Source organism: Schistocerca cancellata, chromosome 12 (assembly GCF_023864275.1).
Source record: "Schistocerca cancellata isolate TAMUIC-IGC-003103 chromosome 12, iqSchCanc2.1, whole genome shotgun sequence".
Taxonomy (NCBI): Eukaryota; Metazoa; Arthropoda; class Insecta; order Orthoptera; family Acrididae; genus Schistocerca; species Schistocerca cancellata.
Genome location: NC_064637.1, coordinates 149,516,402 through 149,535,109, shown reverse-complemented (window position 1 = coordinate 149,535,109; position 18,708 = coordinate 149,516,402). Strand labels below are relative to the sequence as shown.

The window sequence follows — 18,708 nt, the reverse complement described above, 5'->3', positions numbered from 1 at the left end:
AGCAACAAAGGTTCATGCTAAGTTGCTGTAATTTTGTGACGCAAATGGGGCAATTTTAAAAGCTGAGGTCTGCCATACAGTTCTGAAACTTTACGTGCTTCCAGTCTTCCTTGTTGGTTGACTGAAGGTTTGAAGCCGTCGGTCGAGGAGGTGGCGACAGTCACTCATTGTCGGCCGTCGCTGTTGCAGAAGCTGGTTGTTGGCGCGCCTTCTTCTCGACACTGTCACCAGGCGAAACGGGCTCTTGACGTGCGCCAGCTAATGCTTCCCGTCCGCGACGCCGTGTCAGAAACTATCATAGCAAGTCGAGTGCAAATACATGCTGCCAAACCCCGAAAGCGAGGCAACTCGCGGGAGCGTCACACAACACATCTGCTCCACCGCCCTACTCCAGCCAGACTCTCTCTGCCCGCGCTCCATGCGGCAGAGTTAACACTACCAAAGATCCTAAACACTTTGATTCTCCACACGACCTATCGATGTAATCGTTAGATAGCATAGTTTTCCCTACGCAAGACCCAGCGTAAAAATACAAATAGTATTTACAAAACGAACCAATTATACATCGCCATATATATATATATATATATATATATATATATACACTCCTGGAAATTGAAATAAGAACACCGTGAATTCATTGTCCCAGGAAGGGGAAACTTTATTGACACATTCCTGGGGTCAGATACATCACATGATCACACTGACAGAACCACAGGCACATAGACACAGGCAACAGAGCATGCACAATGTCGGCACTAGTACAGTGTATATCCACCTTTCGCAGCAATGCAGGCTGCTATTCTCCCATGGAGACGATCGTAGAGATGCTGGATGTAGTCCTGTGGAACGGCTTGCCATGCCATTTCCACCTGGCGCCTCAGTTGGACCAGCGTTCGTGCTGGACGTGCAGACCGCGTGAGACGACGCTTCATCCAGTCCCAAACATGCTCAATGGGGGACAGATCCGGAGATCTTGCTGGCCAGGGTAGTTGACTTACACCTTCTAGAGCACGTTGGGTGGCACGGGATACATGCGGACGTGCATTGTCCTGTTGGAACAGCAAGTTCCCTTGCCGGTCTAGGAATGGTAGAACGATGGGTTCGATGACGGTTTGGATGTACCGTGCACTATTCAGTGTCCCCTCGACGATCACCAGTGGTGTACGGCCAGTGTAGGAGATCGCTCCCCACATCGTGATGCCGGGTGTTGGCTCTGTGTGCCTCGGTCGTATGCAGTCCTGATTGTGGCGCTCACCTGCACGCCGCCAAACATGCATACGACCATCATTGGCACCAAGGCAGAAGCGACTCTCATCGCTGAAGACGACACGTCTCCATTCGTCCCTCCATTCACGCCTGTCGCGACACCACTGGAGGCGGGCTGCACGATGTTGGGGCGTGAGCGGAAGACGGCCTAACGGTGTGCGGGACCGTAGCCCAGCTTCACGGAGACGGTTGCGAATGGTCCTCGCCGATACCCCAGGAGCAACAGTGTCCCTAATTTGCTGGGAAGTGGCGGTGCGGTCCCCTACGGCACTGCGTAGGATCCTACGGTCTTGGCGTGCATCCGTGCGTCGCTGCGGTCCGGTCCCAGGTCGACGGGCACGTGCACCTTCCGCCGACCACTGGCAACAAAATCGATGTACTGTGGAGACCTCACGCCCCACGTGTTGAGCAATTCGGCGGTACGTCCACCCGGCCTCCCGCATGCCCACTATACGCCCTCGCTCAAAGTCTGTCAACTGCACATACGGTTCACGTCCACGCTGTCGCGGCATGCTACCAGTGTTAAAGACTGCGATGGAGCTCCGTATGCCACGGCAAACTGGCTGACACTGACGGCGGCGGTGCAAAAATGCTGCGCAGCTAGCGCCATTCGACGGCCAACACCGCGGTTCCTGGTGTGTCCGCTGTGCCGTGCGTGTGATCATTGCTTGTACAGCCCTCTCGCAGTGTCCGGAGCAAGTATGGGGGGTCTGACACACCGGTGTCAATGTGTTCTTTTTTGCATTTCCAGGAGTGTATTTACAAAACAAACCAATTATACATCGACATAAATGCATAAATATATATATACAAATAGTAAAACAATTACAGTATATAAAGACACAGAAATGTCATATCTTCAGGTAACAAAATAAGGAAAAAGATATAGTGTAATAGATGGAAATAGGAGGACATGCATTTCCGGCGTTATATGTAGTATTTATGGCGGATCAGCTCTCGCAACCTCTATCATAACCGACGGCCGAGCTTATTTCGCCGTGTTCACCCCTGACATTATAAAGCAGGCAGAAAAAAATGTAGTACTCCACGCAAAGCGTCATTGCCCCACAGTTACCAGTACCGGCACGGTAGGGTGTACACAGTGTATGACGCAGTGCCTCTGAGGCATGCTGCCGCGCGCGGCTCGGTGAATCACCCCTTGGGGAGTCACAGCTAATAGGCAGCTCGCCCATAGAGCGGGGAGTCCCCGAACAAGCGCGCGCTAATCTGGCCCCTGGACATGGCGGCACGCCGTCGAGAGGTGGCCATTACCTGCTGCTCGTGTGTGGGCCCTGTTTACCCCGAGGCGATGGCGTCACACCCTATCGGCCAATTCATCTCGAGTCAACCAACGCGCTGCAAAACAACACGAGGAGGAATTTATTGACCCGTCAACTTTATACTGCCTCCTTCATAAGGTAAAGGATGCAGAGGAAACTGACTGGAACTGAGTTGACGATGTTTACCGTGGACCATGTCAAAACGTTAATTTCTTCTCGTACACTAGGGTCACCGAGAAAGTAGCCCCCCGCATTTTTTTCCTCAGCCGACAACAATGCTGTGAATGCGAAACGTTCGGCATGCTCTGTAGCGAACAACATATACACCCTCCCAGACACGCTTCTTTGTAGAATCTAACGATCCTTTTGAGGGGGGTAGGAAGCCAAACGGACCGCCATGGAGCAGGGAAGTACCACAGGACATTTTAATTTCCACTGACTATACTTTTACAAATAAATTCATAAAACTTTCTCAGCATGACCAGGAAGGATTCAGGATTCCACACTAACAGCAGTGGAAGTTGAAAAACTAAAAATTTTTTTATATATGAAATTTCATCATTTTTTCACTTATTTATTGGCTGCATTTCTTGCTATAGGTACACTTTCCTTCATAAGTAAGATTCTTGATGAATTTAGTACAGCATAGAAACCGTACGTGCAGTTGTGTGAAACTCTAGAATTTATTTAAATAATATTAATGCGTGTGAAATCTTATGCGACTTAACTGCTAAGGTCATCAGTCCCTAAGCTTACACACTACTTAACCTAAATTACCCTAAGGGCAAATACACACACCCATGCCCGAGGGAGGACTCGAACCTCCGCCGGGACCAGCCGCACAGTCCATGACTGCAGCGCCCTAGACCGCTCGGCTAATCCCGCGCTGCTAGATTTTGTGTAATTTATGAAAAAATGAAAGAGCTGCCACATTTTGATGTTTAAAAAAACTCAAATTTTGTGGTTAATTATCTCAGTTTTTACCACCGTTTTTAATAAATTTCGAAAATTCTAGAGTTTCATAAACCCATAAGTATAGTTACTATGCGGTGAAAAATTCATTTAAACTCGCTTACTTATGAAAAAAAAATGCAGCCAATAGAAAGCGGAACAGTGATCAAATTTCACATGTAAAAAAATTAATTTTGTTATGTTTTTGATCTTCCACTGCTATGAGTGTGAATCCTGAATGCTTCCTGAAATTACAATGAAATCAATACCATTAGCTGCTGATTGGCGTTGATGTACATCAACGGGGACAGTTGAAAATGTGTGCCCCGACTGGGACTCGAACCCGGTATCTCCTGCTTACATGGCAGACGCTCTATGCATCTCAGCCACCGATGGCACAGAGGATAGTGCGACTGCAGGTATTTATCGCCGTGACACCCACATTCTCAACTTCACACACTACATTCGTAGTGCCCCTGCCAGTATACCCATTACTCGAGGCAGACAACCCACCGAGTCCCGTAAGAGTTCAGGCAAATCGCGTGCATCCGCGCTGAAGGAAGTCATCAGCCGGTTAGCGTTAAACGATATGAAGTTGGCATTAGCTCTTTAGGACATGTCCGAAAGAACAGATGCCATATTCATATGAATCCTTCCTGGTGAAGCTGACAAAGTTTTATGACAGTGGACGTCCTAACCCCCTTAACACACTTTCAAAAGTAATTAAAGTAAGGGAAAAAAATCGGAACACCAAGAAGCAATTCCGTGAATTAACAACAGTTGGTAAGCCAGTTTCTACATCTGAAAGATGATGTCTATACAAGTCTCGTGCCCGTCGCATAAGAATGGCTACAGTAGCGTCACTATGCAGATGCCAATCAGGTTTGCTCTAAATGCACGATGTCATGGTCATGAGCGTTATCTACCTTTGAGATTAGACGTTGTGAGTTGATGTTAGCCTTTAAGGCGACAAAGGCGACATTATGAACACCTTACCGAGTTTGAACGAGGTCGTGTAATAGGGGTGCGAGAAGCTGGATGTACCTTCTGCGATACTTCAGAAAGACTTGGCAGCATTGTAGCCAGTGTACATACTCTACTGGTCATTAAAGTAGCTACACCAAGAAGAAATGCAGATGATAAACGGGTATTCATTGGATAAATATGTTATACTAGAACTGACATGTGATTACATTTTCGCGCAATTTGGGTGCATAGATCCTGAGAAATCAGTACCCAGAACAACCAGCTCTGCCCGTAATAACGGCCTTGGTACGCCTGGGCATTGAATCAAACAGAGCTTGGATGGCGTGTACAGGTACAGCTGCCCATGCAGCTTCAACACGATACCACGGTTCATCAATAGTGACTGGCGTATTGTGGCGAGCCAGGTGCACGACCACCATTGACCACACATTTTCAATTGGTGGGAGATCTGGAGAATGTGCTGGACAGGGCAGCAGTCGAACGTTTTCTGTATCCAGAAAGGCCCGTACAGGACCTGCAACATGCGGTCGTGCATTATCCTGCTGAAATGTAGGGTTTCGCAGGGATCGAATGAAGGGTAGAGCCACGGGTCGTAACACATCAAAAATGTAACGTCCACTGTTCAAAGTGCTGTCAATGAGAACAAGAGGTGACCGAAACGTGTAACCAATGGCACCCCAAACCATCACGCCAGGTGATACGCCAGTATGGCGATGACGAATACACGCTTCCAATGTGCGCTCACCGCAATGTCGCCAAACACGGATGCGACCATCGTGATGCTGTAAACAGAACCTGGATTCATCCGAAAAAATGACGTTTTGCCATTCGTGCACCCAAGTTCGTCACTGAGTACACCATCGCAAGCGCTCCTGTCTGTGATGCAAACGTCGTCGAACTGTTCGTGCAGATGGTTGTTTCTTGCAGACGTCCCCATCTGTTGACTCAGGGATCGAGACGTGGCTGCATGCACGATCCGTTGTAGCTATGCGGATAAGATGCCGCCTGTCATCTCGACTGCTAGTGATACGAGGCCGTTGGGATCCAGCACGGCGTTCCGTATTACCCTCCTGAACCCACCGATTCCATATTCTGCTAACAGTCATTGTTTCTCGACCAACGCGAGCAGCAATGTCGCGATACGATAAACCGCAATCGCGATAGGCTACAATATGACCTTTATGGAAGTCGGAAACGTGATGGTACGCATTTCTCCTCCTTACACGAGACATCACAACAACGTCTCACCAGGCAACGCCGGTCAACTGCTGTTTGTGTATGAGAAATCGGTTGGAAACTTTCCTCATGTCAGCACGTTGTAGGTGTCGCCACCGGCGCCAACCTTGTGTGAATGCTCTGAAAAGCTATTCATATGCATATCACAGCATCTTCTTCTTGTCGGTTAAATTTCGCGTCTGTAGCACGTCATCTTCGTGGTGTAGCAAGTTTAATGGCCAGTAGTGTAACTGCTGGCTGCGTTGGTCACGGGTGTACACAGTCGCAAGAAGACCGGGCTCCGTGCAGCCAAGTGGCTCTACCGACAGGGAAGACCGTCGTGTTCGACGTATGGCTCTGCGGCATCGTACTGAATCTGCAGCAGCACTCTGAGCAGCAGTTGGCACCCGAGGGACACAACGAACTGCTACAAATCGGCTACTTGAAGGACAGCTTCGAGCCATACGCCCTCTAGCGCGGATTCCACTGACCCCAAAACCATTGCCATTTGCGACCTCAGTGGTGTCAAGCGAGAGCCCATTGGATGGCAGGTTGGAGGTCTGTTGTGTTTTCTGAACAAAGGTGATTCTGCCTCGGTGCCAGCGACGTCTGTGTGTTGTTTACAACGAGGACAGTTGTGGGCTCGCAACCAACCTGTCCGCGTGCTGTACACGCCTGGAGCTATGGTCTGCCACCTTTCTTTAATTTCCGTCATTTCTGATTCGATGTACAGTTTTAACAGCCTGCTCTTTTTTTGTAAGAGTTCTTCTTTGTTCCATTGGTACGGGGAAGTGCTGAGAAGTGTTGCCTCCGAGTCTTTTATTCTGTGTCTCTAAATCGGTTGAGATATTACGTACTACTCGGTTCAATTTGTCCGCTTCGCTGACGCGAGTTGCAAACTTCTGCCGCTAGAGGGCTCCGAATTCTATCCTGTAACCAGGCCCCCACAACCGCACGAGTGGTCGACTGTGAAGAGCGGACAAATTGAATAGCTGGGCGGCGGCCATTAGAGTGGTAAACTGACGCGCGGAGTTCGAATGTTTATACATCGCTTTTGGTTATAAAATGCCTTCCCTTGAGTTAGGTCACAAACATAATGCCTCATTTAAATACGTTACTAAAATATACTTTATAATTTATGAACAAACAGCAACTAGTCACTGTTTATGAATTTATCTTACGTACTACATGGAATCTGCCGTTGCTAAAAGTTATGTACTGGACCCCTAGCATTTTTCGTAGTTCATTTACGATAGATGTACGCAAAATCCATCAAAATACTCGAAGATTTGCCCACTATATTAATAGATATTTTCTGACTCTACCTTTCTTTAGATTTTGTGACGAGAAGTGCGTTATATATGGCACAGTGGTTTGGCAACTCAGGACCAAATTATCAAGTTTCAACCTAACCTAGACCATGAAAACACTACCGATCAGCCAACTTTCTTCAAAATGATCAGATCATATAAAATGGTATTCTGTCGGTCGGAAATCTTGCCTCCTGACAGCGTGTAACCATTTTTGTAACATCTGTGGTTTTGAGAAAGGAAACCTGCAAATAGATGCACAGACATTATGCTAATACCGTGTTACAAAAACATTTATTAAGCAAGTGTACTGACATACAAAACAACTTAAAATATCCACATACCTGTGAAATGTAATATTCGTTCCTTTCTCGAATTTATTTGTACAATTAATCGCTGCACAACTCTTCACCATTGTACTTCTTTTGATTGGAACATACAGACGGTAGAATTACGAGTAACAAATACTGTATGTACGCCCCAACAAATACACAACGTTGAATTAGGATCTTCATAAACAACAATACTACACAACACATCAGACTACAACCACTATAATGGCGTCCAGCCGAAGGTTCAAATTATCCCGCGACTGCAGCGCCATAAGTGAGTCTAGTTATTTTTTACAAGGTCTTTGCCTGTAACAGAGAGCCTGTATAGGGAGAGAGTGGCCAACCGGACGATACAGCGGCCATTCTTCTGGAAAACTGCGGGCCGGACTTTTGAATGGCCAGTAGTGGAGTAGTGGAGTACACACTAACCGAATCAAAAGCACAAGACAGTATTGCGAAATCATTCGAGAAATGCCTTTGTTTATAAGAATAATGTGTTATAATAATTTTCACACAGCCAATTTACAGGTCTGTTTTCAAATTTAACTATGTACATTGCAAGTTGTTTTATATGTAGTAAAAAGCAAAAACGACTTACTTCGCATAGACAAGAGTACTTGGTTGGTTTCCTCAAGGCTCCCGTTTGATTTATGTCAGCCCTGTTGACTGCGACTGCCCACTGCTTTCGTCTCTCTTCATTGCGTGGAAATGCTAACATGCGAAATCCACCTTCGCCTCTATTGGAACAACCAAATGCAGCACAAAAAAAAAAAAAAAAAAAAATGGTTCAAATGGCTCTGAGCACTATGGGACTCAACTGCTGAGGTCATTAGTCCCCTAGAACTTAGAACTAGTTAAACCTAACTAACCTAAGTACATCCATGCCCGGGGCAGGACTCGAACCTGCGACCGTAGCGGTCTTGCGGTTCCAGACTGCAGCGCCTTTAACCGCACGGTCACTTCGACCGGCTAATGCAGCACAACCTGGCATCGTTTACGAACGTCTGCAGAACGAATTACAGATGTCAAAAACAATACTGTACAATTACTAACGTGTTTACTTCAAACATGTAGGCCTACCGACTTCATCACAAAACACTTCATTATTTCAACTCGTATTTAATATCGCAAACGCTAATTACGTACTAAAAACGATATACAACTAAATCGAACATGCATGCACAACGTGTAACAAATCTCTCAATAATTCAAATACCTTTTAATCGTTTCCAAAAGTCCTCTGAACTTCAATTCAACTCAAAAGCACGGCGAACATATGAAGCGCGAGACGTTTGGCGCCACTTTTCTGCCAAAGCTAATCAACCAATCACGGGCAACTTCACCTATGGCCACTATCTCCCTATACAGGCTCTCTACCCTGTAAAAAGGCGGTGTGCAATGTAACTACACCGGTAAGTGAGAAAAAGCGTGCTGTAATCGAGTTTCTAACTGCACAAGAGTTCGTCCACGCATGAAGCACCCTCTCTTCCAGCACGACAATGCCAGACCACACACGAACACTGCAACATCTCCAATAATCCGACATCTTGCGTTTACTGTCAACGATCATGCTCCATACAGTCCCGGCTTGACCCCATCCGAGTTTCCAAAACTTACAGAACCCCATCGAGGCCTTCACTTCGATAGTGATGAAACGGTCCAAGCAGATGTGAGGTTATGACTCCGTCAATAAAGTCTGGCATTACACATTGACTGTATGCACCAATTGGTCTCTCGTTGGGAGCAATGTGTTTGTCGCCAGGTTCACTATGTTGAGGAAGAATTACCAGAGGGGTTCAAACACATATATCCACTGTTTAAAAGTCCATAACTGGCAAACTAATTGACGGAGTTGTCTCATCTTTGGTAGTGTAATAGTTTCTAGTTCCGGCAATCGCCACACAAGCGTTGTATTGCGTTGTTTTGTTTTGTCAGATGACAGTCGCCAGATAGTCAGTGTTTTGTTCTTAGTTGCACCTAGTTACTCGAGTAAACAAGGCTGGCGCAAGGCTTATATTCGATGAAAGGAAGTCAGTTTTCAAGTGGTATTTTAAGTACGAAAACATTAATGAGGTTCAACGGAAATGGCGAAATGAGTATCAAACAGAGCCACTGACACGTTTAACGATTCGTCGCATTAGAGACAAACATGGAGCCGAAGGCTGTGTTAAAGTTGTACACAAACAACGATCTGGACGATCTGTAACAGTAACAAGTCCAGTTAACTCCCGTCGTGTGTTACAACAATTCACTCGCTCACCACAGAAGTCTGTGAGACAGTGCGCCCGTGAAACTGGACTGAGTCGCTCAAGTGTTCGGCGAATTTTGAAGACAGAAAAGTGGAAATGCTACATCCCACGACTGCTACACGCAATGAACGAGGACGACCCAGATCGTAGAATGGAGTACTGCGAGTGGTTTACTAACATGGTGCGCAACGATGAAGAGTTTGCAGAGATGATTGTGTGGTCTGATGAGGCACAGTTCAAGCTCAGTGGTACAGTAAATCGCCACAATTGCATCTACTGGGCCGCCGAAAGTCCGAACGTCCACGTAGACAAAGCCGTGAATTTGCCAGAAGTAAATGTGGTTCTCTTACAGGAGCTTGATTGGGCCATTCGTGTTTGACGGCACAGTTACCGGTGAGGTGTACCTTCAGAACCTTCAGACATCCATTTTACCTGCCATCCGAGACTTGTATGGAGACGGAAGAGTTTACTTTCAACAAGATGGTGCCCCAGCCCACTACCAAACTCGTGTTATGTCGTATCTCGACGAAAATCTACCAGGAAGATGGATAGGCCGTAGAGGTGCTGTGGAGTATCCACCACGTTCCCCAGACCTAACTCCTCTGGACCGGACTTTTACCTGCGGGGAACACTAAAGGACGTCGTTTATCGACAAAAGCTACGCACATTGGATGAACTTCGAGAATACATCGTACATTCATGTGCAAATATCCAACTGAACACGTTGCAGTCAGTAGTTCGTGCTGCAGTATTTCGAACACCTACAATGATATCTTTAAGTTGGACCTTAAGCTACACTTTCACCAAAAATGAGAACTCCGGCAATTAGTTAGCAAGTTATGGACTTTTAAACGGTGGATACATTTTTTTCGACCCTCTCTGTATGTTACAAGAAGAATGAACATGTAGAGCGTTATTAACATTTGTCTTATTTCAAAAACTTTCAGATCTGTCACATGATAAAATTAGGCGGCATTACTTTTCAGCACGTCATCACATTATTCCGCATTGATTCTAGTACGTCGGCTCTTTCTATAATTTCTCACTTTTGATTCATTTTGTGCGGATCTGCACGTGGTGATAACTGTCAGAACTAGTAACCACTTGTACTAAATACCAGCTATGACTGAAATAAATAACCAGCTGTAGCTATGTTTTATATACAGGAATATTACCTTACTTTATTTATTTATTTATTTACATGTCACGTTCCGTAGGACCAAATTGAAGATAAAATCTCAAACGTTATGGACCGTGTCAGTATATGAAATTACAACATAAAAGTAATAACAGATAAAGTTAAATGGTTATAAACCCAGAAAAAGTTGATATAAGTTTAAGTAAAAACAATTAGCAATATAACATAAGTATCAGCTTAATTTTGCAAGGAACTCCTCAACAGAATAGATGGCGTGACCCATGAGGAAACTCTTAAGTTTCGGTTTGAAAGCGCGTGGATTACAGCTAAGATCTTTGAAGTCTTGCGGTATACTGCAAACCTTTCTGCACAAGAGTTAACGAAGTGCGATACAATTGCAGGTTGGATTTCTGCCGAGTAGTAACCGAGTGAAAGCTGCTTATTCCAGGGAATAAGCTGATATTATTAACAAGAAATGACAGTAAAGAATTATTTATAATTTTCATGTCGAACGGTCACTTACTTCAGATACTGTTCGAATAGTAAAAATGGCAACATGAAATCTGTGAACAAGATCCTGAACGTGGGCTTCCCATGACAGCTTACTATCTGCCCGAAATTTGAACTGTTCAGTTTCACTAATCATGTGCCCATTCTGTGAAATTAAAACGTCGGGTTTTGTTGGATTGTGTGTTAGAAACTGTAAAAACTGAGTCTTACTGTGATTTAGCGTTAGTTTATTTTCTACAAGGCAGGAACTTAGAAGTTAAACTGCGCTATTTGAAACCGAGCCAATGTTGCACACAACATCCTTTACTACCACGCCAGTGTCATCAGCAGACACAAATATTTTAAAATTACCCGTAATACTAGAGGGCATATTATTTAAATAAATAACAGGAGTGGCCCCAACACTAATCCCTGGGGCACCCCCCATTTGACCCACTCAGACCCGACATCACAGCCATTCTCAGCACTGGGAATAATGATGTTTTGCTGTCTCTTGCTAAAGTAAGAGGTGAACTATTTGTGAGCTGCTCCACGTATCCCACAATGGTCCAACTTTTGAAGGAATATTTTGTGATCAACAGAATGAAACGTCATAGTTAAATCAAAAAATATGCCCAGCGTTCGGAACCTTTTGTTTAACCCTTCCAGTACCTCACAGAGAAAAGAGAATATAGCATTTTCAGTTGTTAAACGACTTCTAAGCCGAACTGTGCATTTGATAGCAAATTATGTGATATAAAATAAAACTTCCTGGCAGATTAAAACTGTGTGCCCGACCAAGACTCGAACTCGGGACCATTGCCTTTCGCGGGCAAGTGCTCTACCAAATGAGCTACCGAAGCACGACTCACGCCCGGTACTCACAGCTTTACTTCTGCCAGTATCTCGTTTTGGAAGGTAGGAGACGAGATACTGGCAGAAGTAAAGCTGTGAGTACCGGACGTGAGTCGTGCTTCGGTAGCTCAGTTGGTAGAGCACTTGCCCGCGAAAGGCAATGGTCCCGAGTTCGAGTCTCGGTCGGGCACACAGTTTTAATCTGCCAGGAAGTTTCATATCAGCGCACACTCCGCTGCAGAGTGAAAATCTCATTCTGATATAAAATAGTCAATTATCCCTATAGACACAGCCTTTTCAATAATTTTATCAAACACTGATGGCATAGAAATAGTTACACAGTTAAAAAAATTATAATTTTGATTACAAAAGTGGTTAGGTTACTCATGCGCATTAAGTCACGAAGTAAAACAATGAAGACCCTTAGTAAGTAATTGACCGTATAGTACACTCCTGGAAATGGAAAAAAGAACACATTGACACCGGTGTGTCAGACCCACCATACTTGCTCCGGACACTGCGAGAGGGCTGTACAAGCAATGATCACACGCACGGCACAGCGGACACACCAGGAACCGCGGTGTTGGCCGTCGAATGGCGCTAGCTGCGCAGCATTTGTGCACCGCCGCCGTCAGTGTCAGCCAGTTTGCCGTGGCATACGGAGCTCCATCGCAGTCTTTAACACTGGTAGCATGCCGCGACAGCGTGGACGTGAACCGTATGTGCAGTTGACGGACTTTGAGCGAGGGCGTATAGTGGGCATGCGGGAGGCCGGGTGGACGTACCGCCGAATTGCTCAACACGTGGGGCGTGAGGTCTCCACAGTACATCGATGTTGTCGCTAGTGGTCGGCGGAAGGTGCACGTGCCCGTCGACCTGGGACCGGACCGCAGCGACGCACGGATGCACGCCAAGACCGTAGGATCCTACGCAGTGCCGTAGGGGACCGCACCGCCACTTCCCAGCACATTAGGGACACTGTTGCTCCTGGGGTATCGGCGAGGACCATTCGCAACCGTCTCCATGAAGCTGGGCTACGGTCCCGCACACCGTTAGGCCGTCTTCCGCTCACGCCCCAACATCGTGCAGCCCGCCTCCAGTGGTGTCGCGACAGGCGTGAATGGAGGGACGAATGGAGACGTGTCGTCTTCAGCGATGAGAGTCGCTTCTGCCTCGGTGCCAATGATGGTCGTATGCGTGTTTGGCGCCGTGCAGGTGAGCGCCACAATCAGGACTGCATACGACCGAGGCACACAGGGCCAACACCCGGCATCATGGTGTGGGGAGCGATCTCCTACACTGGCCGTACACCACTGGTGATCGTCGAGGGGACACTGAATAGTGCACGGTACATCCAAACCGTCATCGAACCCATCGTTCTACCATTCCTAGACCGGCAAGGGAACTTGCTGTTCCAACAGGACAATGCACGTCCGCATGTATCCCGTGCCACCCAACGTGCTCTAGAAGGTGTAAGTCAACTACCCTGGCCAGCAAGATCTCCGGATCTGTCCCCCATTGAGCATGTTTGGGACTGGATGAAGCGTCGTCTCACGCGGTCTGCACGTCCAGCACGAACGCTGGTCCAACTGAGGCGCCAGGTGGAAATGGCATGGCAAGCCGTTCCACAGGACTACATCCAGCATCTCTACGATCGTCTCCATGGGAGAATAGCAGCCTGCATTGCTGCGAAAGGTGGATATACACTGTACTAGTGCCGACATTGTGCATGCTCTGTTGCCTGTGTCTATGTGCCTGTGGTTCTGTCAGTGTGATCATGTGATGTATCTGACCCCAGGAATGTGTCAATAAAGTTTCCCCTTCCTGGGACAATGAATTGACGGTGTTCTTATTTCAATTTCCAGGAGTGTATATTCACTGTTTAAAAGTCCATAAGTGGCAAACTAATTGACGGAGTTGTCTCATCTTTGGTAGTGCAATAGTTTTTAGTTCCGGCAATCGCCACACAAGCATTGTATTGCGTTGTTTTGTTTTGTCAGATGACAGTCGCCAGATAGTCAGTGTTTTGTTCTTAGCTGCACCTAGTTACTCGAGTAAACACGGCTGGCGCAAGGCTTATATTCGATGAAAGGAAGTCAGTTTTCAAGTGGCATTTTAAATACGAAAACATTAATGAGGTTCAACTGAAATGGCGAAATGAGTATCAAACAGAGCCACTGACACGTTTAACGATTCGTCGCAAACACTGATGGCATAGAAATAGTTACACAGTTAAAAAAATTATTATTTTGATTACAAAAGTGGTTAGGTTAGTCATGCGCATTAAGTCACAAAGTAAAAGAATGAAGACCCTTAGTAAGTAATTGACCGTATAGTATAACATAAATGCTGACAAGTTAATATCATAACTACTAGTGGTAACAAAAATAATATAAACACTTTTGGGGATGTGAAGTTTCATCACTCTTGTGTAATCATATACGAGGAAAGTGGTCTACTATCGACGTTTAGGAATTACGTGACTTCCCTTGCTGCAAATTTCAGCGTCAAACGGTGACTCCAATATTAGAACAGCAAGACTATAGAGGAAAGTTGTGCCCTTTTAGCGCGGTAACGACGCGCGTGTGAGGGTGTGTGTGTGTGTATGTATCTATCCTGCTAAGCATCAAAGGCTGCTGTGGCAAGGTAAAGCCAAACAGAGCTCCGCAGACAATGCAATAGGGAACAGTTGAACAAGTTTGCTGCTTTAATATATCCGGCCCAGGTATTCGGTGAACTCCACACGCTTTCGTGTCGAATAACAAAAAAAGGCACGTGAGGGATGGGAGAAAGGGCGGGTAGAACGAAATTACATCGCGGAACTCATCAAACGATGGCACTTTGCGTGTGCTGCTCCGCTGCGCGTTATTATCATAGAGAAATCCTCTTTATGAAAACGACGCAAACGAAGCACCCGGTATTGCCGTAGCCTCGCCGTCGAAATTCGTTGTTGGTAATTTATCATTACTCGGAGGTCAAAGTGTAATGCGTCACGTTCCCAGAATCGCACAATAAGCCCCGACGCCATTAGGGTAGTATTTGAAAACCATCTCACAAAAAACTGTGTGCACACTGCCAGTCTAATAATCCAAAATTTCCATTAATGGACACGGGCATAGAGAGGAGTGATTTAGTTTACAGAATGTAATTATAGATGGATATCGCATTGCATTATATTGGTGCATACGTTCGTAGCGTTTTTTTTTTTTTCTTTTTTTCCGATCGGCTTTTCCCATTGGAGGTTCGAGTCCTCCCCCGGGCATGGGCGTGTGTGTGTGTGTGTGTGTGTGTGTGTGTGTGTGTGTGAGATCACGCCTGTGTAATCATCTACGAGGTGCCCTTAACGAGGAAAGTGGTCTACTATTAACGTTAAGGAATTACGTTACTTCCCTTGCTGCAAATTTCAGCGTCAAACGGTGACTCGAATATTAGAACGGCAAGACTTTAGAGGAAAGTTGTGTGTGTGTGTGTGTGTGTGTGTGTGTGTGTGTGTGTGTCGTCCTTAGCATAAGTTAGTTTAAGTTGGATTAAGTAGTGTGTGTAAGCTTAGGGCCTGATGACCTCAGCAGTTTGGTCCCATTAGACCTTACCACAAATTTCCAAATTTTTCCAGAATGAGATTTTCACTCTGCAGCGGAGTGTGCGCTGATATGAAACTTCCTGGCAAATTAAAACTGTGTGCCCCACCGAGACTCGAACTCGGGACCTTTGCCTTTCGCGGGCAAGTGCTCTTCCATCTGAGCTACCCAAGCACGACTCACGCCCGGTACTCACAGCTTTACTTCTGCCAGTATCTCGTCTCCTACCTTCCAAACTTTACAGAAGCTCTCCTGCGAAACTTGCAGAACTAGCACTCCTGAAAGAAAGGATATTGCGGGGACATGGCTTAGCCACAGCCTGGGGGATGTTTCCAGAATGAGATTTTCACTCTGCAGCGGAGTGTGCGCTGATATGAAACTTTCTTGCAGATTAAAACTGTGCGCCCGATTTCAGTATCCTTTCTTTCAGGAGTGCTAGTTCTGCAAGTTTGGCAGGAGAGCTTCTGTAAAGTTTGGAAGGTAGGAGACGAGATACTGGCAGAAGTAAAACTGTGAGTACCGGGCGTGAGTCGTGCTTCGGTAGCTCAGATGGTAGAGTACTTGCCCGCGAAAGGCAAAGGTCCCGAGTTCGAGTCTCGGTCGGGCATACAGTTTTAATTTTCCAAATTTTTGTTCGTAGCGTTTTTGTTTTTCGTTTTGGTATTCCGGATGCTACGTGTTTATTTATCAATTGTCATTTTCTATGCTATTTGACATTACATATTGTCATTCCGTTATCTGGAGATAGTGAACGTGACTGTGGACGCTAGAAAATGGAGTGTCAACTGGAGAAATCGGAAGAATTCCTACATATTCTTCGGTTTTAGTTCAGTAGAGGGGTGAAAGCGAACGGCCTTGCCGCAGTGGTAACACCGGTTCCCGTCAGATCACCGAAGTTAAGCGCTATCGGGCTGGGCTAGCACTTGGATGGGTGACCATCCGGTCTGCCGAGCGCTGTTGGCAAGCTGTGTACACTCAGCCCTTGTGAGGCAAACTGAGGAGCTACTTGACTGAGAAGCAGCGGCTCCGGTCTCGTAAACTGACATACGGCCGGGAGAGCGGTGCGCTGACCACGTGCCCCTCCATATCCGCATGCAGTGAAGTGATCTGAGGGTGACACGGCGGCCGGTCGGTACCGTTGGGCCTTTCGAGGCCTGTTCGGACAGAGTTTAGTTTAGAAGGGCGAAAGCAGCTGAGGCTGCCAGAAACATTTGTGCCCTGTATGGGGATGATGATAGTGGACAGGACAAGGCAAGAGAATGGTTTTGTCGTTTTAGGGAGGATCGTTTTGACATTAGTGACTCTCCACGTTCACGAAGACCTTCGGGGTTTGATGAATATCATTTAAACCCATTAATCCGCCATGATCCACGTCAGTGTACTCGAGAAGTCACGAATGTGATGAACTGTGATTGATGCACCATCGTACGACACTTGCATGCAATGGGGACGGTTCAGAAATCGGGTATAAGGGTACCGAATGCTCTAAGCCGAAATCACAAAAACTGGCAAGTGGCCTTATGCGCATCTCTGCTTGTTCATCAACTGGCTCGTGAACAACATCGACTATTTCCATAATGTATCGTTACTGGTGATGAGATGGTTCAAATGGCTCTGAGCACTATGGGACTTAGAACTACTTAAACCTAACTAACCTGAGGACATCACACACATCCATGCCCGAGGCAGGATTCGAACCTGCGACCGTAGCGGTCGCGCGGTTCCGGACTGAAGCGCCTAGAACCGCTGGCCACACCGGCCGGCACTGGTGATGAGATATGGTGCCTTCATGCTAACATCAGAAAAGGAACATCTACATCTACATCTGCATCTACATCCATACTCCGCAAGCCACCTGACGGTGTGTGGCGGAGGGACCCTTCAGTACCTCTATCGGTTCTCCCTTCTATTACAGTCTCGTATTGATCGTGGAAAGAAGGATTGTCGGTATGCCTCTGTGTGGGCTCTAATCTCTCTGATTTTATCCTCATGGTCTCTTCGCGAGATATACGTAGGAGGGAGCAATATACTGCTTGACTCTTCGGTGAAGGTATATTCTCGAAACTTTGACAAAAGCCCGTACCGAGCTACTGAGCGTCTCTGCTGCAGAGTCTTCCACTGGAGTTTATCTATCATCTCCGTAACGCTTTCGCGATTACTAAATGATCCTGTAACGAAGCGCGCTGCTCTCCGTTGGATCTTCTCTATCTCTTCTATCTGGTACGGATCCCACACCGGTGAGCAGTATTCAAGCAGTGGGCGGACAAGCGTACTGTAACCTACTTCCTTTGTTTTCGGATTGCATTTCCTTAGGATTCTTCCAATGAATCTCAGTCTGGCATCTGCTTTACCGACAATCAACTTTATATGATCATTCCATTTTAAATCACTCCTAATGCGTACTCCCAGATAATTTATGGTATTAACTGCTTCCAGTTGCTGACCTGCTATTTTGTAGCTAAATGATAAATGATCTATCTTTCTGTGTATTCGCAGCACATTACACTTGTCTACATTGAGATTAAATTGCCATTCCCTGCACCATGCGTCAATTCGCTGCAGATCCTCCTGCATTTCAGTACAATTTTCCATTGTTACAACCTCTCGATACACCACAGCATCATCTGCAAAAAGCCTCAGTGAACTTCCGATGTCATCCACCAGGTCATTTATGTATATTGTGAATAGCAAAGGTCCTATGACACTCCCCTGCGGCACACCTGAAATCACTCTTACTTCGGAAGACTTCTCTCCATTGAGAATAACATGCTGCGTCCTGTTATCTAGGAACTTCTCAATCCAATCACACAATTGGTCTGATAGTCCATATGCTATTACTTTGTTCATTAAACGACTGTGGGGAACTGTATCGAACGCCTTGCGGAAGTCAAGAAACTTGTCATCTACCTGTGAACCCGTGTCTATGGCCCTCTGAGTCTCGTGGACGAATAGCGCGAGCTGGGTTTCGCATGATCGTCTTTTTCGAAACCCATGCTGATTCCTACAGAGTAGATTTCTCGTCTCCAGAAAAGTCATTATACTCGAACACAATACG

At 46.3% G+C, this 18,708-nt stretch overlaps 1 protein-coding gene and 1 pseudogene across 1 annotated transcript in view; both read left to right on the top strand.

Moving 5' to 3' along the window:
• LOC126109574 (neuropeptide F-like) overlaps window positions 1-18,708 on the top strand; it is a 726,145-nt gene that overhangs the window by 541,428 nt on the left and 166,009 nt on the right. The window lies entirely within an intron of this gene.
• LOC126109924 (5S ribosomal RNA) lies at window positions 16,499-16,616 on the top strand (annotated as a pseudogene).